Genomic DNA, 10,854 nt, shown 5'->3' with positions numbered 1-10,854 from the left:
GGAGCAGGCTGGGGCCGGGTCACTCCACTTCCCGCAGGAAGTGGCCAGCCCCCCTCCCACCCATCCCCCACAGACGCCTGGGGCCAGCCCCCCCCCTCCTGTGGAGGCCTGGGGCGAAGCCCCACACAGCTCCCCCCCCCCCAGAGGTCTGGGGCCAGCCCCCCCCTCCTGTGGAGGCCTGGGGCTGCGTAGGGCACCAAAATAGCTAGGGACGGCCCTGGCTCCCCGGGCCGGGGGAGGGGGCGCAAGGTGGAAGTTTCACCTAGGGCGTGAAATATCCTTGCCCCAGCCCTGCCGACAGAGGTAGAAAACTCTGCAGGGCCAACTACTAGAAGCAGGGTACGAGAATGAGCTCAGGCTGATACAGTACCTTTAGGAGCGGAGTTGGTGATTGAGTCTGAAGAGCCGCTGGGAGAGTCAGAAGAGGAAGTTAGCAGTGCAGGAGATACCGGCAGTTTGCAGATAGGAAAAGGAATTCCCAGGGTGGCACCACAGGAGGTGGAGCTGAGTGCCCTAGAAAAGGCAGCTAGTGATGTGAAGGAGGAGTTGAGCAAAGCAAAAGGGGAGGAAATATCCTCTCCTCTGTTAGTGAAGAGTCAGTGCCTTTAGAGACTGTCATTATTCAGGGACTAGAAGGTGCAGTTACAACAACCAAGGAATAGAATTCCTGCTTCTCCACCCAATATTACATTAGCACCATATAGAGTAGAAGATCCAGCCCCTTTTGGGTGGACATTTATTAGCATTTGGGCAATCAACATTGCCTAGACCCCATGCAGGGGTGGCTCTGTTTTTCGCCGCCCCAAGCACGGCAGTCAGGCGGCTTTCAGTGGCACGCCTGCGGGCGGGCCGCTGGTCACGCCGATTCGGTGGCATGCCTGCGGGAGGTCCGCTGGTGCCGCGCCTTCAGCGTCTCCACCGCCTAATTGCTGCTGAAACCGCGGGACCGACGGCCCTCCCGCAGGCATGCCGCAGAAAGCCGCCTGACTGCTGCCCTCACAGCAACCGGCAGGCTGCCCCCTGCGGTTTGCCACCCCAGGCACGTGCTTGTTGCACTGGTGCCTGGAGCCGCCGCTGACCCCGTGGAACCTCTACATCCCCTTGGTATATGTTAGTATCACCCGGTGTACCAGTAGAACATCCTACTACACAGACCTTAGTGGACTGAGGCTGGGTCTACACTACCCGCCTGAATCGGCGGGTAGAAATTGACCTCTCGGGGATCGATTTATCGCGTCCCATTGGGACGCGACAATTGATCCCCGAATCGACGCTCTTACTCCACCAGCGGAGGTGGGAGTAAGCGCCGTCGACGGGAAGCCGCGGAGGTCGATTTTGCCGCCGTCCTCACAGCGGGGTAAGTCGGCTGCGATACGTCGAATTCAGCTACGCTATTCACGTAGCTGAATTTGCGTATCTTAAATCGACTCCCCCCTGTAGTGTAGATGTAGCCTAAGAGAGGTCCTGCATCAGTGTGGAGACGCCCTGAGTGTAAGACATAGAGGTTTTATGGAAAATTGTCCTGCATATCCAGAATTCTCTCCAATGGAAAGTTCTGATGGCTCAGACAAGGAAAATGTGACTTTGGGCAGGAGAAGTCAAAACAGAGAAATTATAGATTCAAGCTCTGGTAGAAGTCCAGATCCTGATCCAGAAGGAGGATTCTCAGACTCTAATTCAGACGTTAAGACCCTGGATCTGGTAACTAAGTAAGTCGGGATGATGGAAGATTAGTCAGTCGCAATGCATGCACAACGTGTGCAAGAAACAGCAAAAGTGAAGGGAAGATTGCGTTAAAATTTTACAACTCACAGTGAATTTAGCATTGTGGAGTATTTTGCCACCTGAGTACAGGGTAGGAGAATTTTTTTTTTAACAAAACGGTAGCCCTATTGGCACATAATCAGCATCTGGGGCAAGCTGGAGTGGCAATTGTGTCTAACTTAACTGCAGGTAAAACTGATGTGGAGACTCATTAGATCTTTGCTTTAAGTGCAGCATTCCACAGTCATATGAAAGAGGAAACAGATGAGCCACCATCCGTTAGTTTGCTAGTTAATAACTCTCTTCCCCATTTACGGGAAATGGTTAACATGCATATAATTGATGATACTTCTTTAAAGAAGGCATTAGCCTTACTAGCCAAGGCATATGCGCAGGGGGGCTCTAAGATAGGTCGGCGTGGAGCCCCTGTTCCAATACTTCAGGAATCACGAACTAATCCCACTGTGAGGATTGAGAGACCTCAACTTCAACCAGGGTTAGGCTGAGGGGTTCCTAAATTCCCTCGGTACGAGCATTGGCAAAATGACCCTAACCCACATAATAACCCTGGACCTTCGAGTGGGCAGGCCCCTCGACAGGGTTATGCATTTAGATCTTATGTAGGGGCCCAGGACTGTGTTCCTTTCTTTTCAGATTACCGCACAAAACAATTCACGTCTGCAGAGACCCAAGTCACCACCTCCCCACAAAAATGAGGACTCAGTTGTAAGGATGTTTAAGACAGCGCAGCAGACGCGTGAGGCTCAACGACGGGATATCCAGGAACTCTGAGCCCGTGTGAATGAGCTGATGATGGTAGGCCAGGGCCCAGCACCCTTGAACCATCCAGTGGCCTCTATTGACCCATTTCCTTCTCTCCGGTGGACAGCCTCTCCACCTCCAGAGTTGGCTGTCTCCAAAGAGATAGAGGAAGAACCAATAGATTATTTGTCTGCATATGCTGCATGATGTCAATCAACCCCGAGTGTAGTCATAACCCCTGTCATGGAAAAACGACCACGCGTTGTGTTTGGATCAGAATCACATGAGGCCTCTTTATTTTCATGCATGCACGGGGGTACCAGCGAACTGGCAAGCCCCCCGACTACAGATTTTCAAATAGCTTATATAGCATAAAACCACAATTAGGTAATGCATACTTCCTTATCAACATTATTGCCATATTTGGACTACATTCCCCAAAAAAGGGAATATAGCTTAGCAAGCTTTCCTGTTTTTCACAGTCTGCCCTTTGCGGTTTCTTGCTCTGTCACCGGACATCTATTAATCAAAGTCTGTTACAAAGGTTAATTCTACTTTTATAATTTCTACAGTTAATTCTGCTTTTATGATTTCTGTCTATCCTTCTACTTACACTCTCCCCCCCCCCTTTTCTCCTTCCTCCAGGCCATACATACAGTTCACCTGACCCTACATATAGTTCACTTGACCAAAGTTTAGGCCTTAGACTATTTTTCCTCCACACCCCGTTAGGCAGGGATGCAAGCGGGAGACCCAGAGTATCTGCAGTGGTAGGGGGCATCCACAGGAATTTTATTATAGATACTGAGGCAGCAATTAGCATTTTCCATGTCAAGGATCCTAGATCCTCTTCTCTATCATCAGGGTGTACAAAGACACTTGCAACTTTTGCAAGTAATCAGGTTGTTACCACACTTCCTATACCCCTTGAAATACAGATAGGTCACCTAAGAAAAGTTCATACCTTTGCACTGATGAAATTAGCAGACCCAAAGAATTGTCTATTGGGAACTGATTTCCTATACAAACAGGGATGTGTTCTTGATCTGGGTAACCAGAGACTTGGGTCTCTGCAGACGTGTCTTACCGTAGAACAGGTAAAGGATGACTCACCAGTGATCATATCTGAGTGTAGCCTGGTGTCTCCAGTGGAGGACTCTGAACTTGAGGGGTATGAGTTGAACAAAATAGTGGCTAAGCATGCAGACCAACCTGAGTTACAGGCGTTACTTCGCAAGCAGGCAAATGCCTTTGCTAAACACAAACATGATTGTGGATGCATGGCAGTCACTATTGTTGTGGAAGGAGGAGAGATTTCAGCCCAGAGACAGTATCCTTACCCAAAACAAGCAAATCCATACATAGAAAAGACTATCAAGTCTTTACTGACACAGGGAGTACTATGTAGATGTACTTCCACTGTGAATTCCCCTATTTGTCCTGTAAAGAAACCAGATGGTTTGTGGCGTCTCACAATAAATTACAGATGCCTGAATCAGGTCACACCCACTTGTGCCCCTACAGTGGCCAAAATGCCAAATCTAATCAAGTCCTTTGATCCAGAGGCTGTGTGGTTTACTGTCCAAGACATCAGTAACACCTTTCGGACATTGCCATTGGCCCACATTTTACAGTACCGCTTTGCATTTAGTTTCCAGGGAGTCCAATATTCCTGGACACGTTTACCTCAGGGGTATAAAAATTCTCCAGCTTTATTCCATGCGCAAATGAGGCGGGTACTGTCACAATTTTCTAAACCAAATGTTCTATTTCAATACGTAGATGACCTGTGAGCAATCGTTTCCATGTTCTCTCTACAGGTACTAATGCGGAGAGTGGACTAGATACCTATCTGAGGGAAGGGAGCAGAAGGATACTCCACCGATTGGAAGGCAAAAGATGCACTGTCCTAGGGATGGGGGTTCCACGACCACCACTCCCAAGAGGAGGAGGAGGGTGATGGTGGTCGGGGACTCCCTCCTCAGGGGGACTGAGTCATCTATCTGCCCGCCCCGATCGGGAAAACCGAGAGGTCTGCTGCTTGCCAGGAGCTAGGATACACGATGTGATGGAGAGACTGCCGAGACTCATCAAGCCCTCGGATCACTACCCCTTCCTGCTTCTCCACGTGGGCACCAATGATACTGCCAAGAATGACCTTGAGCGGATCACTGCAGACTACGTGGCTCTGGGAAGAAGGATAAAGGAGTTTGAGGCGCAAGTGGTGTTCTCGTCCATCCTCCCTGTGCAAGGAAAAGGCCGGGGTAGAGACCGTCGAATCGTGGAAGTCAACAAATGGCTACGCAGGTGGTGTCGGAGAGAAGGCTTTGGATTCTTCGACCATGGGATGGTGTTCCAAGAAGGAGGAGTGCCAGGCAGAGACGGGCTCCACCTAACGAAAAGAGGGAAGAGCATCTTCGCCAGCAGGCTGGCTAACCTAGTGAGGAGGGCTTTAAACTAGGTTCACCGGGGGAAGGAGACCAAAGCCCTGAGGTAAGTGGGGAAATGGGATCCTGGGAGGAAGCACAAGCAGGGGAGCGCAAGGGGGGGGAGGACTCCTGTCTCACGCTGAGAAAGAGGGACGATTGATGACTTAAGTGCCTATACACAAATGCAAGAAGCCTGGGAAACAAGCAGGGAGAACTGGAAGTCCTGGCACAGTCAGGGAACTATGATGTGATTGGAATAACAGAGACTTGGTGGGAATAACAGAGACTGGAGTACTGTCATGGATGGATATAAACTGTTCAGGAAGGACAGGCAGGGCAGAAAAGGTGGGGGAGTTGCGTTGTATGTAAAAGAGGAGTATGACTGCTCAGAGTTCTGGTATGAAATTGCAGAAAAACCTGAGAGTCTCTGGATAAAGTTGAGAAGTGTGAGCAACAAGGGTGATGTCGTGGTTGGAGTCTGCTATAGACCACCAGACCAGGGGGATGAGGTGGACGAGGCTTTCTTCTGGCAACTAGCAGAAGTTGCTAGATCGCAGACCCTGGTTCTCATGGGAGACTTTAATCACCCTGATATCTGCTGGGAGAGCAATACAGCGGTGCACAGACAATCCAGGAAATTTTTGGAAAGTGTAGGGGACAATTTCCTGGTGCAAGTGCTGGAGGAACCAACTAGGGGCAGAGCTTTTCTTGACCTGCTACTCACAAACAGGGAAGAATTACTAGGGGAAGCAAAAGTGGATGGGAACCTGGGAGGCAGTGACCATGAGATGGTCGAGTTCAGGATCCTGACACAAGGAAGAAAGGAGAGCAGCAGAATACGGACCCTGGACTTCAGAAAAGCAGACTTTGACTCCCTCAGGGAACAGATGGGCAGGATCCCCTGGGAGAATAACATGAAGGGCAAAGGGGTCCAGGAGAGCTGGCTGTATTTTAAATATCAGAGGGATAGCCGTGTTAGTCTGAATCTGTAAAAAGCAACAGAGGGTCCTGTGGCACCTTTGAGACTAACAGAAGTATTGGGAGCATAAGCTTTCGTGGGTAAGAACCTCACTTCTTCAGATGCAAGTACTTGCATCTGAAGAAGNCGGCATTTTGGGCTGTATAAGTAGGGGCATTGCCAGCAGATCGAGGAACGTGATCGTTCCCCTTTATTCGACATTGGTGAGGCCTGATCTGGAATACTGTGTCCAGTTTTGGTCCCCACACTACAAGAAGGATGTGGAAAAATTGGAAAGAGTCCAGCGGAGGGCAACAAAAATGATTAGGGGTCTGGAGCACATGACTTATGAGGAGAGGCTGAGGGAACTGGGATTGTTTAATCTGCAGAAGAGAAGAATGAGGGGGGATTTGATAGCAGCCTTCAACTACCTGAAGGGGGGTTCTAAAGAGGATGGAGCTCGGCTGTTCTCAGTGGTGGCAGATGACAGAACAAGGAGCAATGGTCTCAAGTTGCAGTGGGGGAGGTCCAGGTTGGATATCAGGAAAAACTATTTCACTAGGAGGGTGGTGAAACACTGGAATGCGTTACCTAGGGAGGTAGTGGAGTCTCCTTCGTTGGAGGTTTTTAAGGCCCGGCTTGACAAAGCCCTGGCTGGGATGATTTAGCTGGGAATTGGTCCTGCTTTGAGCAGGGGGTTGGACTAGATGACCTCTTGAGGTCCCTTCCAACTCTGATATTCTATGATTCTATGTGTTTAGCTACACAGACTAAAAAGGAGCATTTAGAAAGACTTGACGAGCTCCTGCAGATCCTAAAGGAAGCAGGGTTAAAGTGCAATCCGGCCAAGGCACAGCTAATGGCCAATTGTCTCTCTTTCTTGGGCCTCACCCTGACAATGGGGTGGAACCCCGGCACAACAGAAAGTAGATGCAATCCAAACATTGCCTTTACTACAGGACCCAACGGCTTTAAGATCGTTTTGGAGTTTAATGGGGTACCACAGGGATTTCAGTCCCAATTTTGCTTCTATTGCAGGTCCCTTGTACCAACGACTAAAGAAAGGTGCCCAATGGAAATGGTGTGAGCAGACACAGACGAAGTGTCCCAGCTAAAACAGGCCATTGTCAAGGCTCCAGTGTTGATCACTCCAAATCCCGAGATACGCGATCATCCAGAGATAGCGGTGAGTGTTAATGCGTTAGCGGCTGTGGCCTCACAAGAAAGGCATGGGAAAATCAGACCTGTGGCTTATGCCTCACATTTAATGTCATCAGTTGAACTTAAATATGACAATTGTGAAAAGTACCTATTGGCCACCAGTTGGGTCATACAACACTTTTCTTTTCTAATTGGCCTCAGCCCAATCATATTATGCTCATCGCACACTCCCCTTCAGTTCTTACTGTCCAATGGGGTAAAAGATGGGCAAGTTTCAAATACTCACCTAGCCCACTCGGCATTCCTGCTGCAAGGGAAGGATATTGCAGTCAAACCTATTAGGACACCATCCTTGTTACCAACTGCTCTACTGTATCAAGGAGAGCCACACGCGTGTCCTGATCTTGATCAATTGGATCTAAGGGGGGAGGCAAAACAAAAGCTTTTCCAACCATTGATCCAGGAGACAGATTCCATTAATAGGTATCATTTCTTTGTTGATGGTTCTAGTTATTACTATCAAGGCAAACCATATACCGGGTTTGGAATCTACGCAGTTCCTCCCGAGGGGAAAGGAGAGCCTTGGGAGAAGGCATATTCATGCACTCCACATTCAGGTCAATATGCTGAATTAGCTGCAGTGGCTTGTGTGTTGGAATACTGTGTGTCTGTTTTTAGACTCTGCGTGGGGATGTAATTCTCTCACAGAATTTCTACCATGTTGGGAAACAAAATGGGTTTACATCTTCTGATGGCACACCTATTAGGTATGCATCATGATGAAATACATCCATTGGTTAGCAGTAATCACTGTTCCAGGGTGGCCAATTAAAGTGAAAAAAGTAAAAGCTCACAGGAAATTAGACTCTTATGCTAAAGAAAATGGGAAGGCTGATAAATTAGCCTGAGAAGGAACCTGATTAGAGGAATTCTGGAAAGGAAAAGATCAGGAATATTCTGTTACTACCCCTAGTCCCAGATGCCCTATAGCCACAATTAATTTTTACTGACATACCAGATTTAAAAGATATGCAGAAATTGGATAGGGATATAGTGAGAGTAATCCTAGAGCTTTCCAAGACAGAAAAAGACGGGTCACTAACAGCAGGGACTTCTGCCTTTGTACAGAAGACATGAGCAGCATTTACAGGTAGTAGATGGAGTTCTCAGGTATACAGGAGGTCCTTTCCCTGTGAGGGTAGTTCCAGTTCACCTATGGAGGGAAATGATGTATGAAGGATTAAAATGCAAGTGGCATATGGATTGTGTACAGGCCCAAAGTCCAGAGTTTGGTCAAGAGGTCAGAGGTCTAGCAAATAGTGATTAGTTAAGAAAAAGCAGAATAAACAAGATAACCTTGCCTTTGCTAAGATATGCTTAATCAGTAGAAATGCCAGATGTTGAAGCAATAACTGAATAATTATGTTTCATTCAATGTTTCAGATTAAAAACAAAGAATCCCTGTACCTATTGTGTTAGTTTCTTTTGTAGGGAGAAGTTCTTCCCCCACGTCCAACCTTGAGTTTATGAAAGGTTGGCACATGTCAGTATAAGATATGGCCTCCTCCCACCTCCCTTTCCCAGGGACCGATGCCTGCCTTAAAACACACAGGAGACAATCTTTATTGCCATATACTGTCACTGTTTCTTTGTTTTAACCCCTAGGAATGTATCTGCTGGACAATCAGAGGAGCTACTCCATTCCTATGAATCCCAAATCAGAATTCAACATATATATTTTATCCTAATAACATTTTATCAAAGCATTAATTAAATGTTAACGTGCTAACTTAAGACCATGGGCAGAGACATTATGTAACCTGTTAACCATTGGCTACTGTGCTATCTTTTCTTGCGGCCAGACCTATCCCGGAGTGTGGAACTGCCTACCCCGTCACTTTCCCCCGCTCATGGAAAATCCATATTTTCTATTGTAATCAATTGATTGACAGTGTCTCTGAGCCTAATAAGCAAGATGACACTCCGCCCGCGCTGTGCGTAATAAACTCCTATGCTTGACCTCTAAACAGTGTGGATTTATGTCCTTCAGTTTGGGGGCTTGTCCGGGATTCAAGCTTGTGAACTGGCTGAGGATCTGAGACTGAAATCCAAAGGAGGTGAGTATGTTTACTTTACCACCTCATTAGGCCAGGGATAGAAGCCTTTCATCCCCTTTCAGACACATCTTATTCCCTTTTTTTAATTTGTATAAAGGAACCTAGACACATGTAGTCCAAGCAAAGGGGTTAAATAAGGGTACCACTTGGGAGGGAAGACTTGTGCAAGAGGGTTATGTACTATTTAAACTAAGGGGTGTGTTACGGAGGACTTGGATAAACCCCAGCAAGTGATTGGCCATGAGTTAAGCCCAGGATTGGCTGGGTACGCAAGCAGTAGGCAGTGCAAACTGGTGGTCCATTTCCTCATTGCATGTAACATTGCAAGTCCTAGGGGAGTACCCCCCCACCAGGCATGTGACGTACATGCTTTTGAATAGCACAAAGTCTCCAACCAATAAGACCAGCAATTGTGTGTAACTGGGGGGATAGCTCAGTGGTTTGAGCATTGGCCTGCTAAGCCCAGGGTTGTGAGTTCAATCCTTGAGGGGGCCACTTAGGGATCTGGGGCAAAATTAGTACTTGGTCCTGCTAGTGACGGCAGGGGGCTGGACTCAATGACCTTTCAAGGTCTCTTCAGTTCTAGGAGATAGGATATCTCCATTTTTTAAAGACCATGCTGTATTTAAAAAGGGGGGAGACGTCCTCATAAAAAACTGTCAAGGCTGTTGAGATTGAGACCATAGCATAAAAATGGGGGGGAAATAAATCCTCATCAAGGCTGACAGGCTGTGGAGATTGAGACTACAGCATTTAGGGGGGGAAGACGTACGTTCCCAACAAGATCAGCAGCCGGGGTGACTAAAAACCCATGGCGTCAAAAGGAGAAGCGATAATCAGTCCTCGAGAGTACTTGGAATATAAACATGTCAAAACTCGGCAGGCAGCAGCTAAAAAAGCAAACTACTCTGCAGCCGGACCAGAGGCAGATCTGGTTACTTGGTGGAATAATCAGAAAAGTGACAAAACAGACAAAGCAGTAATAGTTTTACTAAATATTCTTAACAAAAAAATTAAAATGTAATTTTAAGATTTAAAAATCAGGCTCTGAAAAATAAAAGCCTGTGCTCTAAAATATGTAATTGTCAAGAAATTGGAAAAAATCCCAGAGCAAAAGAATCACATTCACCATGCCTGGGACACACCTCCAGATTGGGAGGGGAACAGCACACTCCTGGCATTTGTCAGCCAACTGCTCCACCGATTAACTATCTGTGGGAAAACTCAGCAGCACAAAGCAAAGGGGAAGAATCAGAACCCCCTCCATACATTTCTTCGCATGACAGGCCAGATTTGAGCACCCACAGAGATAATAAAGAAGCACCACAAGAATTAATTGTCCCAGGGGAGCAAGTACAGCGTATGACTCCAATCAAAACACAGCAAAGGAGGTTCAGAAATGTTAATGCGGAGGGTGAACCAGTAAGGGGACTCAGGACAGAAACAACTGTAACCCTTCTGCCCATCTAAGTTGGCAGCAACAAGGGCCGGGTTCTGTATCTACGGGTTCCGTTTCAATAACGCAATGCAAAACCGGCTCGAGCCCCCACCCAGTGACCTGGGACAATTACATACCACCCCCTGGGTGCCTCTAAGAGGCAATAGTTCCCCTCTCAAGCACGGAGTCTGAGTGTGACAGAAAATGTTTAATAACATGAGGTAA

General features: G+C 47.6%; 1 long non-coding RNA gene across 2 annotated transcripts in view; it reads right to left on the bottom strand.

Moving 5' to 3' along the window:
* LOC117869985 overlaps window positions 1-501 on the bottom strand; it is a 20,279-nt gene extending 19,778 nt beyond the window's left edge. For both annotated transcript variants that reach the window (XR_004643871.1, XR_004643872.1), the window contains exon 1: window positions 371-501. This is a non-coding gene — a long non-coding RNA (uncharacterized LOC117869985). The remainder of the gene's footprint in view (window positions 1-370) is intronic.
* Between the last annotated feature and the right edge of the window lie 10,353 nt (window positions 502-10,854).

This window comes from Trachemys scripta, chromosome 25 (genome assembly GCF_013100865.1).
Source record: "Trachemys scripta elegans isolate TJP31775 chromosome 25, CAS_Tse_1.0, whole genome shotgun sequence".
Taxonomy (NCBI): domain Eukaryota; kingdom Metazoa; phylum Chordata; order Testudines; family Emydidae; genus Trachemys; species Trachemys scripta.
The sequence above is the reverse complement of the archived record's forward strand: the minus strand, read 5'-3'. Positions and strand labels throughout refer to the sequence as shown.